Genomic DNA, 19258 nt, shown 5'->3' with positions numbered 1-19258 from the left:
GTAAAGTTTTCTAAACAAATTCAGGAGGTCTCGCACCCCTTTTATAGTGGTCGAAGCCTCAGGTTACGTTGGGGGTAACTTCCTAGTGTGGGTTGCACTTGATCCCACATCGGCTTGGAAGGAGAAGGAAACATTTCCATATAAGAGGTGTGGATAACTTCCTTCTTAAAACGCGTTTTAAAGCCGCGAGGGCAGCAGACCCCATAAGAACTCTGCAGTTAAGCGTGCTCAGGCGGGAGTAGTACCAGATGGGTGACCCCCTGCGAAGTCCTCGTCCTGAGTGGCCTAAAGCGGACAATATTGTGATACGTTTCGGAGGGGGATGTTACAAATGGTATCAGAGCTAGGGAACGGGTCGATGTGTTTCGAACCCTATAATAGGAGGTGAAGGTGGGTTGCATTTGATCCCACGTCTGCTTTCAAGGAGAACGAAACATTTCCTTATAAGGGGTGTGGATACCTTGCTTATTACAACACGTTTTAAAGCCACGAGGGCAGCAGATCCCATAAGAACTCTACAATTAAGCGTACTCATGCGGGAGTAGTACCGGGATAGGCGACCCCCTGGTTAGTCTTCGTGCCGAGTGACCCAAAGCAGACAATATTATGATATGTTCCAGAAGGGGATGTTACAATCACAGTGACATCCACTTAAATGAGATACACGATTCTGGTAAAATGTCACATCGTGACCATCAGAATTTTCACAATTTGAAATATAAATCAGACTTGGAATTCAGGTGTTAAAACATATTTGTGATATTTGATGTTGGTTCATTTGAGATTGATGGTGTATATGTTTATACATGGTTTGACATTGGCATTCGTATTTCCATTGACATTAGAGTAGGCATACTGTATAAAGAAGTATTTCCTCTGGTATTGCCTTGTCTATCCTCATAATCATAATGCTCAAAAATATTATTATTCCAATGGCTATATATGTGATTTTTTTAATCATTAAGTTATAACAACATTTTTTTATTTCATTTCCTTATTCATCATCTTGATATGTAGCCCCATCACTTACATTCCTATTCACCACAAGAGGTTGTGTTTTATACATTGGATGAAAGATCATACTAACTTTCATCCATTTGTGTTCCATACATAAACAACCTTTATTCACCATAATAAGTTTCTTTTCCTACATTAGAGGAACATAGTAGTTATAAATTCCTTTTTGTAACACCGTAAATTTCAAAATAAAATTTTCAATTTTCTTATAAAACATAATTCGATAAATTCATCAAACAACCATATTAATTATCCAATATAGGTCAATACAAAATCCCAAGATTACAATTTAAAAACTCCGAGTGTGTGACAACCGTCAAATTCTGGTCAATTCAAAGTCAAATAAAGTCAACAAGTCAAACCAGTCAGCTCAACTAACCCTTGTGTACTAGGACTTACGTTAAGTATTTACTAAACAACTCGCTATTCTGATAAAAGTTCATAAATCGAAAAGTACGTACAACTAGATCTCTTTAACCTAAAAACTGTGGTACGTGGCGGCCCAAACCGATAAAACAATGTTGCATACTCATCGGGAGTGTGTAAGATCCTTAAACAAGGCTTAACAGGGTTCACGAACCATGCATTGCGATGCCGGACACTCACAACTATCCCACATGGAACCTCTCTCAATCCACAACTATCCCACATGGAACCTCTCTCAATCGTTTTCACTCTATCTCTCTCTATGTCAAACCTCTCCTAAATCTCTCCAAGTATGCGAAATCTCTCTCAAATATCTCTCTGTATTAGAAATCTCTCCAAGAATGTCAAATCTCTCCCAAATCCCTTTAAGTATGTGAAATCTCTCTCAAATATCTCTTTGTATGAGAAATCTCTCCAAGGATATCAAATCTCTTCCAAATCTCTCCAAGTATGTGAAATCTCTCTCAAATATCTCTCTATATGAGAAATCTCTCCAAGAATGTCAAATCTCTCCCAAATCTCTCCAAGTATGTGAAAACTCTCGCAAATATCTCTTTGTATGAGAAATCTCTCCAAGAATGTCAAATCTCTCCCAAATCTCTCCAAGTGTGAGAAATCTCTCCCAAATCTCTCTCAAAAGTTTCCCGTAACTTTTTGGAATCATTCGGGTCATTCCGATCCTTAACCGGGTCAAAAACGGCTCAAAACGGGGCGAAAACGAGAAAAATAGGCTTTAGGAACCGAAACCAAGAAGAGAGGCTTCTTAGGCGAGGACCGAGCCTCTATTGGCTGTGGCATGCGAGGACCGAGCCTCTGTTGGCTGTGGCACGCAAGGACCGAGCCTCTGTTGGCTAAGGCACGCGAGGACCGAGCCTCTGTTGGCTAAGACACGCGAGGACCGAGCCTCTATTGGTTAATGCACGCGAGGACCGAGCCTCGGTCTCTGTCGCTTCTCTACTTTCTGTCTCTACCCGCCTCTCGGTCTCTACTCCGCCTCTCTGTCTCTTCGCGCCCCTCTGTTCTCTCCTCCCCCCTCTCGGTTTCTGCCTCCCTCTCTCTCGGTTCAGCATCAGAAGACCGAACCTCAGCCTTGAATCTTGAAATTGGAGTGGGAAAAGTTTGAGAGAAAAGTGGTGTTTGATACTTAGTGAAATAAGGGCAAATGAGAGAAATGAGGAGAGAGGATGTTTGTTCTAGCTCTAAAAACGTGGGAATGAGTGTAAATTGAGTGTGAGGGACATTGAAGTGACCTAGGTAAGGTGGGGAGGTGTGGTTAGTCAAAGAGTGGGTGTGGGGTGGTTGCTTGTGACATTGGATAAGGCAAAGTCAACAGACTAAGAATTAATTAACAGCTTCTAACTATCAAAACACTTTGTAACATGTTGAGCAAAGTGTTAAAACTTGGATAACTTCATATATTACATGTATTTCTTGTTATGATATAATTATATAATAGGAAATTACTTGCTGAATTTATAAGAATCCTCCATCATAACCATTAGTACAAGACAAAACAAGTTAAACATAGCTATAATGTACTATACATTTGACTTCCATAGAATGGGATTCTTAAACACCACAAATAAATATACTAAACTATAATAGGTATAGTTAGAGTACATATACATTTCAAACATTTTAATAAACTATAATAGGTATAGTTTATGATCATTTACATAACATACTCGTACAAAAAGGGGTACAAATACAAAGTGCCGGGTTTATATACAAAAAGGGGTACAAATACAAAGTGTCGGGTCTCTATACAAAAAGGGGTACAAATACAAAGTGTCGGGTCTCTATACAAAAAGGGGTACAAATACAAAGTGTCGGGTCTCTATACAAAAAAGGGGGGTACCGATACAAAGTACCAGGTTCACTTAAGATAGTTATCATGAAATCAAACTATATTTCATCTAGAATTGTTAGACTTCAACTATAGTCGCTGAGCGTATATGTTTGAGTCATATAAGAATTTAGTCTTGATTGGCCTAGAATTGGTGGCGCCCGCCTCATCTCCTGTTCCTCGTTGGGTTGTGGACCTAGGGCAGACCCACTATATTCAACGTTTTATCTAATTTAAACCTTATATAACTTTTATATGCTGGACGATTATAGAGGAACTCTACGGGTTACTCTAGGGTTCATTAATGCATCATATAGGAATATTTCTATTCACACTTAACTAAGAAAATATTGGATTTTCTGGAAATCAAACTATATTTCATCTAGAATTGTTAGACTTCAACTATAGTCGTTGAGCGTATATGTTTGAGTCATATAAGAATTTAGTCTTGATTGGCCTAGAATTGGTGGTGCCCGCCTCATCTCCTGTTCCTCGTTGGGTTGTGGACCTAGGGCAGACCCACTATATTCAACGTTTTATCTAATTTAAACCTTATATAACTTATATACATTGGACGATTATAGAGGAACTCTACGGGTCATTCTAGGGTTCATTAATGCATCATATAGGAATATTTCTATTCACACTTAACTAAGAAAATATTGGATTTTCTGGAAATCAAACTATATCGATTTTACAAGGAAAACGGTTTCTACTTCAAACAAAACTCTTATGAACTCACCAACTTAATTGTTGACACTTTTCAAAACTACTTGTATTCTCAGGAAATCAGTGAAACAGGAAAACTTCATCGCTTTGAGGATGGGACGTTAAACTGTCAACAATTTATTTTTGTCATCATAATGTAATTGACTTTGAATCATGTAAACATATACTTTGGTGTAACTTTTTCAATTATATTTATGATGGTTGTATTTACTTTGAGCACTATTATTTTCATTGTTGTGATACTGTACATGAAGTCCTCCACCCCCGGACGTTTCCGCCATCCTTGGTTTGGGGGTGTGACAGAGTGTGTGTGTACGGATCAAGCCGGCGCCTTCCCTCGGTCGTCACTAGTACCTGAAACAATAACATCAAACACTGTAAGCACAAAGCTTAGTGAGTTCCCCAAAATACCACGTTTAACACATAATAGCCACTCGAGGCTATAACTCTATGGGTTCGTGCACCCAAACTCTGTGAACCCTCAGGTTCTAACTCTGATAAACATGCACCACATAAATCACAAAGAAATAATGCAGTACAACACATAACATACATAGCATACAATACTCTTTCACATAACTCTGGTTACCTACTCAAGGTAAGGTATAGTGAGAAGACTCACCTCGCGTATATCGGTATCTCACGAATCCTGGAAATCCCTCGTGCTCGATCCTCCGAGATCTAATCCTCCTATAACATCATGTGTCTCTAATTAACACTTTATATCTCTAAGGTTGACTATCCCTAAGAAGTCAACACAGGTCAACTCTGGTCAACGGTCAACGGTCAACTTTGACCGGACTCGGCGAGTGCTACGGCGACTCGGCGAGTCTAGACGTTTTCACCACCCTCCGAAATTCCCTTCCCAAGATCACAATGTAAAAACTCCGAGTGTGTGTGTACGAATCAAGCCGGCGCCTTCCCGTGGTCGTCACTAGTACCTGAAACAATAACATCAAACACTGTAAGCACAAAGCTTAGTGAGTTCCCCAAAATACCACGTTTAACACATAATAGCCACTTGAGGCTATAACTCTGTGGGTCTGTGCACCCAAACTCTGTGAACCCTCAGGTTCTAACTCTGATAAACATGCACCACATAAATCACAAAGAAATAATGCAGTACAACACATAACATACATAGCATACAATACTCTATCACATAACTCTGGTTACCTACTCAAGGTAAGGTATAGTGAGAAGACTCACCTCGCGTATCTCGGTATCTCACGAATCCTGGAAATCCCTCGTGCTCGATCCTCCGAGCTCTAATCCTCCTATAACATCACGTGTCTCTAATTAACACTTTATATCTCTAAGGTTGACTATCCCTAAGAAGTCAACACAGGTAAACTCTGGTCAACGGTCAACTTTGACCGGACTCGGCGAGTGCTACGGCGATTCGGCGAGTCTAGACGTTTTCACCACCCTCCGAAATTCCCTTCCTACACGTCGAGTATTCCCCCCCTTTACTCGACGAGTTTCACCTGGAAGAATTGCGGGGCCACCCCGACTCAACTCGCCGCGTTCAAGAATAACTCGACGAGTCCCAGTTTGACTCAGTCCACTCGTCATCCCTCTCCATCTCACCCTGACTCACTAAGTCTACCCATGACTCGATTGGACCACTCACCGAGCAATCCCAAGGCAATCTTCAAACTACTCGCCGAGTCTGATGAACAGACTCGGCGAGTCCATGCCATGCAACCACTCCAACTTGCTTCTAAGGTCAGATCTGCTTCCAAAATCTATAGATCTGGCCTCCTAGACTGATTCATCACGTAAAGCTTCTATCTTGGTGCCCATAACACACCCCATGGCTCATAAATGGAGTTTTGACCTAAGGCATGAGGATTCCAATCCAAAGCCTCCATTGATTCCCAAAAAGTTTGGGTAAAGGGACACTCTGGACCTCTAAGGGTCCAGATCTAAGGTTCAAACCTCATAAGGGACCAAGAGGACACTAGATCTTGCCACAAAAGGGTTCAACAAACCCTAAATCTAGATAAACAACAACAAGGAAGAAGATAACACGAAATTATTACCACAATAGTGATGCTCTGGACTCCAAACCCACAGAAGTGGCTCCTCTTGCTTTCCCTTGGCTAGTTCTTCTCCTTCCTTGCAACAATGACACCTCCAAGATCAATAATGGGCTCCTACTTAGCTCCAAATGCTCACACTCGATTAGGGTTTCACTCAAGGGACTGGTGAGCACAAATGACGGCCATTAGGCCCTTTAAATAGGTCTCAAACCCGAGAAATTAGGGTTTCATTACACAGCGCTGACTCGCCGAGTCCAGGCGCGATCCCGCGTCCAGATCCGCGTCCCTACTCGGCGAGTCTGAGCTCCAACTCGCCGAGTCCCCTCTCAAATCACCAAAAACACAATATATAAGATACCTGAAAAATCCGGATGTTACAACTCTCCCCCACTAGGACTAGACTTCGCCCTCAAAGTCTCGCTCTAAAAACAGTTCTGGATGCTGCTCCTGCATCATACGCTCCGGCTCCCAAGTCATCTCTGATCTCCTCCGGTGTTGCCACTGAACCAACACCAGAGGTACCTCCTTATTTCTCAGAACCTTGATCTTCCAATCCCTGATGGCCACTGGTCTCTCGGCATAACTCAGGCTTGCATCCACCTGAATATCCTCTAACGGAACCACTGCCCATTCATCGGCTATACACTTCCTCAAATGCGACACATGAAAAGTGTCGTGAATCTGTCCCAACTCTACTGGCAACTCCAACCGATAGGCTACCCGGCCTACCCTCGCAATCACACGAAATGGACCTATAAACCGGGGCCCCAACTTGCCCCTCTTCCTGAACCGAACCACTCCTTTACAAGGAGAAACCTTCAGGAGAACGAAGTCGCCGACCTGAAATTCAAGCTCGGCCTGGCGCCTGTCCGCATAACTCTTTTGTCGGCTCTAGGCGGTCAATAACCTCTGTCTGACCCGCTGTATCTACTCTGCTGTCTGAATCATGATCTCTGTACTGCCCATCACTCTCTGCCCAACCTCACCCCAACAAATGGGAGTCCAACACCTCCTACCATACAACAGCTCAAAGGGCGACATACCGATGCTCGAATGATGGCTGTTATTGTAGGAAAACTCCGCCAAGGGTAAATACGTATCCTAGCTACCCCTAAAATCCAATACACATGCTCGAAGCATGTCCTCAAGCGTCTGAATCGTCCGTTCACTCTGGCCGTCTGTCTGGGGATGATATGCGGTACTAAAATGCAGTTTAGTACCCAACTCCTCATGAAATTTCTTCTAGAATCGGGAAGTGAAACGCACATCACGGTTCGAAACAATCGAGATCGGCACCCCATGCCGAGACACCACTTCTCTCACATAAACCTCCGCCAACTTCTCCGCCGAAGAACTCTCACTGATGGCAAGAAAGTGAGCGCTCTTCGTCAACCTATCCACAATCACCCAAATTGCATCAACTCCTCTGGCAGTCCTCGGCAATTTGGTGATGAAATCCATAGTGATCTGTTCCCACTTCCACTCGGGAACCTCCAATGGCTGTAACTTGCCATGCGGTCTCTGGTGCTCGGCCTTAACCCTTCGACAGGTCAAACACCTCTCGACAAACCATGCGACGTCCCTCTTCATACAAGGCCACCAATACACTTTCCTCAAATCCAAATACATTTTCGTAGCCCCGGGATGGATCAAAAATTTCGATCTATGAGCTTCCTCCATCAGTGTAGTACGCGTACCACCTACAAACGGTACCCAAATCCGGCCCTGAAAAGTCATAAGCCCTCGACTATCCGAAACAAACTCTGAAACCAAACCAACAACCCGTTCTCTCTTCTGCATCTCCGGATGCACAGCCTCGGCCTGTGCCCCACGAATGGCGTCTAGAACTGGAGCTATCACGGTCAATCTCAAACATACATTTCGCAGTGGAGTACTCTCCGCCTTGCGTCTCAACGCGTCGGCTACCACATTAGCCTTTCCCAGGTGGTACAGGATCCCACAATCATAATCCTTGACCACATCTAACCACCTCCTCTGCCGCATATTTAGGTTAGGCTGATCCATCAAGTACTTCAAGCTCTTATGGTCTGTGTATATTGTATAGCGAATCCCATACAAGTAGTGACGCCAAATCTTGAGGGCGAACACCACTGCCCCCAACTCTAGATCATGTGTGGGATATCTCGTCTCATGAGGCTTCAACTGCCTCGATGCATATGCTATCACATGTCCCTTCTGCATCAGCACCGCTCCCAGCCCTAAAATCGATGCATCACAAAATACCACAAAATCTTCCATCCCTTCCGGAAGAGCTAATATCGGAGATTCGCACAACCTTTGGCGAAGCGTCTCAAAGGAGGTCTGCTGCTCGGGACCCCATAAAAATGTAACACCCTTCCGGGTCAATCTGGTGAGTGGCACTGCAATCTTGGAGAAATCCTTGATAAACCTCCGATAGTACCCTGCCAACCCAAGGAAGCTCCTGATATCAGAGGGTGACTTTGGCACCTCCCAACTCATCACTGCATCAACCTTGGCCGGATCGACCAATATCCCTTTCTGATTAACGAGGTGCCCCAGATTAACGAGGTGCCCCAGAAACTGGACCTCCCGCAACCAGAAATCGCACTTGGAAAACTTTGCATAAAGTTTCTCCGATCTCAAAACCCCAAGAACTTCCCTCAAATGCTCCTCATGCTGCTCTCTAGATCTCGAATATACCAGAATATCATCGATGAATACAATCACCGACCGATCCAACATCGGCCTGCATACCCTGTTCATGAGGTCCATGAACACAGCCGGGGCATTGGTGAGCCCAAAAGGCATCACCACAAACTCATAATGCCCATAACGCGTCCTGAATGATGTCTTCTGGACGTCCTCGTCCCGCACTCTCACCTGATGATAGCCCGACCTCAAGTCGATCTTGGAGAACCAAGATGATCCCTGTAACTGATCGAATAAATCGTCGATCCTCGGCAACGGGTAACGGTTCTTGACCGTCAGCTTATTCAATTCTCGGTAATCAATACACATTCGATGCGAGCCGTCCTTCTTCTTCACAAACAGAATGGGTGCTCCCCACGGCGAGCTACTCGGCCGAATAAACCCCTTCCCAAGCAGCTCCTGAAGCTGCGAGGATAACTCTTGCATCTCTGGAGGTGCAAGACGATAAGGCACCTTAGCGATAGGCGCGGCTCCCGGAACCAAATCAATACTGAACTCCACTTGCCTCACGGGAGGCACACCCGGTAATTCTTCGGGAAAAACATCTGGAAACTCACACACCACCGGAACTTCATCCACTGAACTCGGTCTCTCGGAGATCACTCGCGTATCCATCACATATGCCACAAAACCCTTACAGCCCTGCTGTAAACACTGCCTCGCCCTAGCGGTCGAACAAAAGGTTGATCCAGAACGTGTACCCTCGCCGTATACCGAAAGAACTCCCCCACTAGGATCTCGTATGGTCACCAGCTGACGCTCGCAGTCGATAACCGCGCCGAATCGGCTCAACCAGTCCATGCCCATTATGACACAGACATCACCCATCGCAATAGGAACCAGATCGATCGGAAAATCAACCCCAAAAATCTCTAACACACATCCCCGGAGGACCTCCGTGGCACAAATCACTCTGTCGGTAGCTATGGAAACAAGCAGAGGCCAACTCAATGCCTCACGACTAACACTGATATGCTGACTAAAGGCCAAAGATACAAAAGACCGACTCGCACCCGAATCAAATAACACTAAAGCAGGCACAGAGTTCACAAGGAAGGTACCTATGTATAACATAATATAAGCATAATATCTCAACACCAAAATAAATATATAGAAGGAAACGTACCAGCCACAACGTCGGGTGCAGCGCGGACCTCTTCCGCAGTCAGCTGAAAGGCTCTCCCTCGAGCTCTCGGTGCCTCGGCCTTCACGGGCCGACTCTCTGTAGCTCTGATGGCGGCATGGGCAGATCCCTGAGATGCTCCGCGCAGCAGCGGACACTCCGCCTTCCGGTGTCCGGTCAGGTTGCAGTGAAAACACACTACAAACCCCTTAGAGCAGTCCTTGGCCATATGCCCCTCCTTGCGACAATTGTAGCAAGATCCTGCTCGACAGACTCCATCGTGACCCTTGCCGCAATTCCTGCAAGTGCGGCCCTTCTGGCTCCCGGATTTGGGATCAGCGGGCTTGGCCCGCTTGGCTGCCGGCTGGGACTGTGTCGGCCGCCGATCCCTCCCCAGAGACTCCGCCTCCTCCCTGGACTGTGTCTCAAGCTCAATCTCCCTCTTCCGGGCATTTGCCTGAAGCTCAGCAAATGTCCGATATGAGGAGTTCGCGGCGAACTCCCGAATATCCCGTCTCAAAATGCTCAGGTAGCGGCTCATACGTGCCTGCTCAGTGGACACGTGCTCAGGGCAGAACATCGCCCTCTTATGGAACATCCTCGTGATCGTTGTAACTGACTCAGTACCCTGCTTGAGGGTCAGAAACTCCTGTGCCAAACGCTCCCTCTCCACTTGGGGAACGTACTAATCCCGGAACATAGTAGTGAACCTCTCCCAGGTCATTGCCGAAAGCTCAGCAAGCGTAAAATGCGCCGTCACAAACTTCCACCAGTCCTTCGCTCACAAGCGAAGCTGGTTCAGCGCGAACCGAACCTTCAGATGCTCAGGAGATGAGCAAGTGAAGAAGCACCCCTCCATATCAAATATCCACCTCATAGCTGCCACCGGATCCTGTGTACCATCAAACTCTGGTGGTTTGGTGTTGCTGAAGTCCCGAAACAATGACGCATCACCTCCCTGGGGTCTCGTCGCAGCGATCGCTACGGTAGCCGCTGCAACAGCAGCCTCAGAAAGAGCGGCGTAACGCTCGTCAAATGTCTCAATCAGCGCGGTCTTAATAGACCCGAACATCTCTGGTATCTCAGCCCTGATGACCGCAGCCACCTCCTCATGAATGATCTGTCGAATCTCCTCATCACTAGCTCCGACACCCTCCGGCATATGACGTGTCCTCACCATGATCAACCTCTGAAATACAACATGCGATAAATTAGAATTCACTCAAGCATTCTCACACTCGAAAATCCACCCCTCCTTGATTCTTGGTATCCCAAAGATTCTTATTTGGACTGTGCACTGCCCCAGTGCTTTCAGTAGTACGGGCCCAATACTACTGTCCACACCATCTTAGTACACACCCCAAATCTTCCTCTTCGGATCCCAATTCCTAAGTACTCTATCATGCGTAGACCACTCTCTAATAGATCTCTCATAAGCCCCTCGCTGCTACCTACTCACTCTCAGCATCTCATAGCAGCTCACCCCTCCCTAGGCTAAGGCATCACAAATCAGGCCACTCTAATCCTATTAGCAATACCTAGCCTACTCTAGCATGCAGATACACAATATCAAATATCAATATTACATAATATAAAGGTATTTTGGGAATTCACCGTTCGGGCGCTGACTGATCGTACACACGTTTCTTCCTGGAATTTGTTTCTTTTTCAAGAAAATCTTTTACTCTTAGAAAAGTTAGGTTTTCTTTTGAAAATATCTTTCCAATTCCTCAGTTTGAGTTCAAATACTCCCGAAGGTGTACCCGAATCCCTCAAACCTAGGCTCTGATACCAAATTGTAACACCGTAAATTTCAAAACAAAATTTTCAATTTTCTTATAAAACATAATTCGATAAATTCATCAAACAACCTTATTAATTATCCAATATAGGTCAATACAAAATCCCAAGATCACAATGTAAAAACTCCGAGTGTGTGTGTACGAATCAAGCCGGCGCCTTCCCGTGGTCGTCACTAGTACCTGAAACAATAACATCAAACACTGTAAGCACAAAGCTTAGTGAGTTCCCCAAAATACCACGTTTAACACATAATAGCCACTTGAGGCTATAACTCTGTGGGTCTGTGCACCCAAACTCTGTGAACCCTCAGGTTCTAACTCTGATAAACATGCACCACATAAATCACAAAGAAATAATGCAGTACAACACATAACATACATAGCATACAATACTCTATCACATAACTCTGGTTACCTACTCAAGGTAAGGTATAGTGAGAAGACTCACCTCGCGTATCTCGGTATCTCACGAATCCTGGAAATCCCTCGTGCTCGATCCTCCGAGCTCTAATCCTCCTATAACATCACGTGTCTCTAATTAACACTTTATATCTCTAAGGTTGACTATCCCTAAGAAGTCAACACAGGTCAACTCTGGTCAACGGTCAACGGTCAACTTTGACCGGACTCGGCGAGTGCTACGGCGACTCGGCGAGTCTAGACGTTTTCACCACCCTCCGAAATTCCCTTCCTACACGTCGAGTATTCCCCCCTTTACTCGACGAGTTTCACCTGGAAGAATCGCGGGGCCACCCCGACTCAACTCGCCGCATCTCAAGAACAACTTGGCGAGTCCCAGTTTGACTCAGTCCACTCGTCATCCCTCTCCAACTCACCCTGACTCACTGAGTCTACCCATGACTCGATTGGACCACTCACCGAGCAATCCCAAGGCAATCTTCAAACTACTCACCGAGTCTGATGAACAGACTCGGCGAGTCCATGCCATGCAACCACTCCAACTTGCTTCTAAGGTTAGATATGCTTCCAAAATCTATAGATCTGGCCTCCCTAGACTGATTCATCACGTAAAGCTTCTATCTTGGTGCCCATAACACACCCCATGGCTCATAAATGGAGTTTTGACCTAAGGCATGAGGATTCCAATCCAAAGCCTCCATTGATTCCCAAAAAGCTTGGGTAAAGGGACACTCTGGACCTCTAAGGGTCCAGATCTAAGGTTCAAACCTCATAAGGGACCAAGAGGACACTAGATCTTGCCACAAAAGGGTTCAACAAACCCTAAATCTAGATAAACAACAACAAGGAAGAAGATAACACGAAATTATTACCAGAATAGTGATGCTCTGGACTCCAAACCCACAGAAGTGGCTCCTCTTGCTTTCCCTTGGCTAGTTCTTCTTCTTCCTTGCAACAATGACACCTCCAAGATCAATAATGGGCTCCTACTTAGCTCCAAATGCTCACACTCGATTAGGGTTTCACTCAAGGGACTGGTGAGCACAAATGACAGCCATTAGGCCCTTTAAATAGGTCTCAAACCCGAGAAATTAGGGTTTCATTACACAGCGCTGACTCGCCGAATCCATATCCTGGACTCGCCGAGTCGAAGCGCGATCCCGCGTCCAGATCCGCGTCCCTACTCGACGAGTCTGAGCTCCAACTCGCCGAGTCCCCTCTCAAATCACCAAAAACACAATATATATGATACCTGAAAAATCCGGCTGTTACAATTTTGTTTCATACAATTATACACAACATGTGAATTCACCATAAGTGGTTGTGTGTCATTCATAACTACTATAGTCAACATATTATCCATTTGACTTAGTGGAGTACCAGACCAATTTCCAACTGATTGATTTGAACTTGATTGATTCAAGCCCACATGATTTCCACTTGACAAATTGCCACCATGCGATTTATGTCCAACAAAACTTTATTTTGGACAACAATATTAATAACATATATAAGACTTTCACATTTGAAAAAAAAAACCATTAAGAACATCCACAATGTGCGTCATATGATTGTAACATCTTCTTTAAATGTAACTGAGCTTCATAATTTTATATTAAGGCTATGTTTTGTAGACTAGCTAAAAAAGTAGCTGGTGGTTGAAAATAGGAGTGAACATGGTGCAGTTTGGTGAGATTTCTGACCAAAACCGAACCAAAAACCACAAATACCGGGTTTTAGGTTTTCAAAACCAAAACCACACCAAACCGATCGATTGTAGTTTTTTAGTTTCCGATTTTAACCAACATGGTTCGTTTTTTTTTTAAACCTAAACCAAACTATAAATTTTATACAAAAAAAAAAAAAAAAGAATTTCTTGGCCTCCTATATTAATTTGGAATCCAACTCCAAATCTTAAAGTTTATAAGTTGTTATTGTTATTTTATAGATGAAGAAACTAAATTCTTTTATATCCCTCAATCGACATAAGATTAGATGTAATGTACTCTAAGATTAGATATAATGTAGTGTAGAAGTTTTCAAATGGATCAATGCAATCATAACAAGAGATGAAGAAATACTTTTACTATCCCAATCAATGTACAAGTACAATAAGCCAAATGGATTCGAACCACATACCTCAAATTAATATTTTCACCACCTTAACTCACTCGTCAATTGTCATGTTGCTAATTGTTATAAAATTACGTAGATTTGTATATAATATCTGCAAATTAAATATATTTATCAGCAATTTATACAAATCAATGTTGTTTGGTTTTTCATTATCCTTTTCTAATTCCTAAAACTGAAATCGGCCTGAATAGTTTGGTTGTTGAAAAAGTAGAAACAAAACTACCAGTATTATGTTTGATTACAATTTTTGTCTTGATTTTTCAGTTTTTTTTTTCGGTTTGCCGTTTGGGGTCGAAAAGTTAGATGGTAGTTGATAAGTTAGCTGATAAAAAAATAATGTTAAATAAAAACTAGTGAATAAGTTAGCATAAAATGTAAAATGACATATAAAAAATATTACTAAAATTAATAAAGGGTATATTTATGAGAGAATTTAAAAAATAAATAATAAAATAATAGAATAATAAATAAAACTTTAGAAGTTACTAGTTGAAAAACTATTCCGAATAGTCGTTTAAAGTGGCGGATTTAAAGCCTGAATAAAGGGGAGGTGCCCCCGATGGTATGATTATTTTTATTAATTATATGGTAAACTAGGTTGCGACCCGTGGAAACTACGGATAAAAAAGAAAAATATTCATAATTAAAAATGGTAATGAAAAATCAAAGAAAAATAATATATATAGTTTATTTCCAAATACTTTGGGAAATTAGCTCATAAATTTATTTACTCACTAATTAATTTCTCAGTCACTTATTCTATACATTTCAATGGTAGTGCATCATAGTTACAAAAATAAGCTTTAGAAAGATAATATTATGTGTGCTTGTAACATGGATTTCCTATTTGTACATATGATTAGTATATATAAGAAAAAAATATATAAAATACAAAGAATCCTAAGCTAATGATTATATTGATATAAATTTTGGTTTGAGCATTTTATCAAACAGGTGGTATGTTTAGACCATGGTAATGGTTTATAACTCTGTTAAAACACATGAAGAATATTCAAAAAGAACTATGCATTTGTAGATTTTTCAAGGTCGATTGCTCCAAATTTAAAGATGTAGAAGGTAGATGTTTTGATTTTCCATTTGACTATTACCCCATATGAACAATAGTTTCATTCCTTTTGATCTACACCCTTTATATTCTGTCTGTCACTTATCCTCTTATAATCCATTATCCTTCCATGTTTTTGAATCCTACACCGAAGATACTATCAATTGCTCAACCCATCTGCTACAATCTTCTATGACCTAATAATTATAGAATTGTCAACAATAATATATAATCCCTAATGTTGCAAAAATTGGTGAATTGAGTGAACTCTTTTACAATGAATCATAAAAGTGAACTAAAAATTTACCCTGTATTCAGTATCCACTATTAAGGTAGAGTTTCATCTAATAAAAACAATTATTGCAACACCAACATCTATATATCAAATTAAGGGTTATCAACATTTTAAAGGAGTCTTGGAAATTGATTACCTTCATCATCGGTCCATACTTATTATAAACTCATAATTACGATGATGAATTCTACAGGAGGGTGTCTAATCGATACTCCATGTTCTTATACAACAACAAAAAATTTAATTATTTCAAGAAAAACAACATCAGAAATCAAAAAATGATAAATAAAAGATGAATTAGTAAGAACTGAGTAACTTCTGGATTAGGATTAAAACAGGAAACGAAGAGGAGTCGTCATTGATTTCTAATGCTTAAAGAGAGAAACTGGGAAGAGGAGAGACAAACAAAAAAAAGAGAAAATGGATTTGTTCTAGAGAAACACAAGATGTATTGATAAAATTGCTAGAATATAACACGGTGAATCCATAAAAAAATATCACTAAATGCCATAATTACCTCACTGTTGTCTAGGTTGCTTCTACTTCTGCATCATCATCTCCTACACCACCTAAAAAACTTATAATTCAACATTGGTTTGATATAATTGTGTTAAAATTAAACAATCATAGAAGCTTTTGAAAAAGCACTCACCTGTTGAATCAGTGTTATCATAAAGAATGATATGTGGGTGTGGATTTGAGATTTCATCTGATTCCGGATTTAGATTGTCAACTTCACCATAATCTTCTTTTTCTTCACTTGTATCCACACCAAGTTCCTCCAAGGTTAAGTTACCGGAACATAACAGTTTTTGAAAGCATACCAAGAATGGATTAGAGTTATGCATCATATAAAAAAATTTAAAAGCTTACCTCGATTCAAAGTGCTATCTGGAACTTCAACCATCAAAACCCCATCAGAGGATGCAAGTTTATAGAAGAAATCAATGATTCAAATAAGATATGAATGTGGTCATTTATAGAGATTTAGGGTTACCAGGGATATCAAATTGAATGAAATTCTGATTTGAAGGGATTCAAATTAAATTAGTTAAGGGTAAATTGGTAATACAATTTTAAGGTTAAATCTCCTATATGATTTTGCAATTTGTAAATAGAAGTTTAAAAATTGAAATAACATACATTAAGAAATTGATATTATTTGTTCTTTCTCTATGTGTATCTGAAAAGGCAAAGAAATATCAATCTTGGTTTACAACCACCTTAGTGGTCTGATATGTTTTGTAGAACTAACATATTATGTTAAACACCTTTTGTGCATCAATAAGGATGAGCCAAAAATGAATAAAAAATAGTAAAAAATTGTGTAAAGAAAGGTAGTAAAAAGTTGAAATAAGAAAATAAGATAACAAAATTCCCAAATGAAATCAATAATACCCTTTTAAGATGAGAAAACAACTTAGTTTCAACTAAACTATCCTTACATCACACAAAAGATGATTATTGCTTCATCTCCAAAGAGGTAATAGTGGTGGAACGATATTCATGAGGTAGTGTAATCGTCAAAAATAGTATCAAAATCTTGCATTTCTTTTTCTTCTTCCTCCAATTTTGAACGAAGCATCATAGGACTCTAGGTTTTTGTGTCTCAACTTCCAAACTGGTTATCAAAATTGTGGTTGATGATATATCAGAATCAAAAACTGATTATAAGGATCGTTTTATCAAGAAGGATGTATGTAAACAGATCGTAACAATTACTAAGAAAGTAGAACCAAGGATGTTGTTGACGGTGTAACTGAAGAAAACGAAAAAAATCCTTCTCTTTCTTCCTCAAGCTTAGAAATAGTCGATAATTCTGCAAGAATGACAAACGTAAATAGGAAATTAATCTTCTAAACACCCAAAATCAAAATTGACGGTTAAACCACCCAACGAAAGATGAGCGGTGATTTTGGGAGAAAAAAAGTAGATGGGAATCACAGGTTTATTTTAAATTTGAATCGGTTTCTAGTTTCCAAAATCAAGAATGTCAAATAGGAGCAAATGAACGCGTGATTTTATTTTAGGTAATAAACGGACAGAATAGATAGAGTTTAAAGTTATAGAAGCTGAAGAGCAAATTAGGTATTTTACTTTTAAATTTTATTAGCCCAAGAACATGTCACATAAGAAGAAATGGTTTCTTTTATTAAGATAGGGATATGATTCAAATGAAAAACAATATAATTGTAGACCCTCAATATATAATTAGTCTGACCTTTCAAAGGATTGAATATACGGGCAAAGTTTTTGGTTCTCGACAACAAGTAACAACAACAAAAAAAAAAACCTTCCAAATTTACTAAAAAAAACCCTCTAAATATTTATATTTTGCAATCCCCTCTTGGCATCATCTTTTCTTAAAATCCTCAATTTTATAAATTATTTTTTCTTAAAATCTGCAAAAAAAAAAAAAAAAAAAAAAAAAAAAAAAAAAAAAAAAAAAGTTAGAAAAAAATAATCTCAAAATTTTCAGAATTTCGTTAATGCTTTTATTTATGTTTAATCTTTTATATATGATGGACTCATAGGACTTTTCGTTCTTGATCCGTCGCTAATTGGTTCATATGGAAGTTTTGTTTTTGTGTAACAAAAAATTATATTGGCCTGACTCGTTTTTATGGTTAACCGTTAGTGTCCCCCACAATGAAAATTCTTGTATTCGCCACTGCTCTCGTTCATTTCTTCAATCGTGTGTCACTAGTAACCATATATGTTAAAATATGCAATTTTATTATTAAAATTTGATTTTGAGTTGATTAGTGAATTGATTTTTAGGTTTGAATCGATTTTGCTGCATGGTAAAGTTGATTTTAAATTAGTTTCTTGATTGCGTTGGTGGTGAATGATAAAGATGTGTGGTTGTGGTGGTGATAAATAATGGAGATGGTTGGTTCTGGTGGTGAATAGTGGTTGTAGAAGGTAGTGTTTGTTGTCGAAGGTGGATGGTGGATGGTGATGGTGTTGGCCCATGAAGATGACCGTAATATAACTTAATGGTAAATCGTATACAAATATATTAAACTGTAAATTATGTACAAGAAAAAAAAATAGTAACTTGTTATTAAGAGTTAAAATGGTAGGTTTAAAGAGCCTATGTTAATAAAATAGTAATTATCGTGGATTTGTGGATGATTTATCATAAAGAAAAAAAAAATATCTAGAATTTCACCTGTTACTCAAATATACTATTTGATCGGAAAATGGTCTCCTATTAAAGGCATTTTTTGACTTTACTCATTCTTGCATTTTTTTATAAAATCATTATAAACCAAAGACTTCATGTTCACAACAAAAATTTATGTGAGAATGGTTTTTCAAAATCCCTTAAAAAAACATACGCAAAATCATTCTAAACCAAACACTTCATCTTCACAACAGAAACTTATGTGAGAATGGTTTTTCAAGATCCCTTAAAAAAACATACGCAATGACCCTTTCGCCAAATATACTTTTTGATCGGAAAATGGTCTCCTAGGCATTTTTAGACTTTACTCATGTTTGCATTTTTTTTTATAAAATCATTCTAAAGCAAACACTTCATCTTCACAACAGAAATTTATGTGAAAATGGTTTTTCAAGATCCCTTAAAAAACATTGTTTTGGTAGAAAAATATTATAATTTTGGTAACAATACGAACAAGTTCCATTACAAACAA

The sequence above is a fragment of the Lactuca saligna genome, chromosome 8 (assembly GCF_052625555.1).
Source record: "Lactuca saligna cultivar CGN05327 chromosome 8, ASM5262555v1, whole genome shotgun sequence".
NCBI classification, from domain to species: Eukaryota; Viridiplantae; Streptophyta; class Magnoliopsida; order Asterales; family Asteraceae; genus Lactuca; species Lactuca saligna.
The sequence above is the reverse complement of the archived record's forward strand: the minus strand, read 5'-3'. Positions refer to the sequence as shown.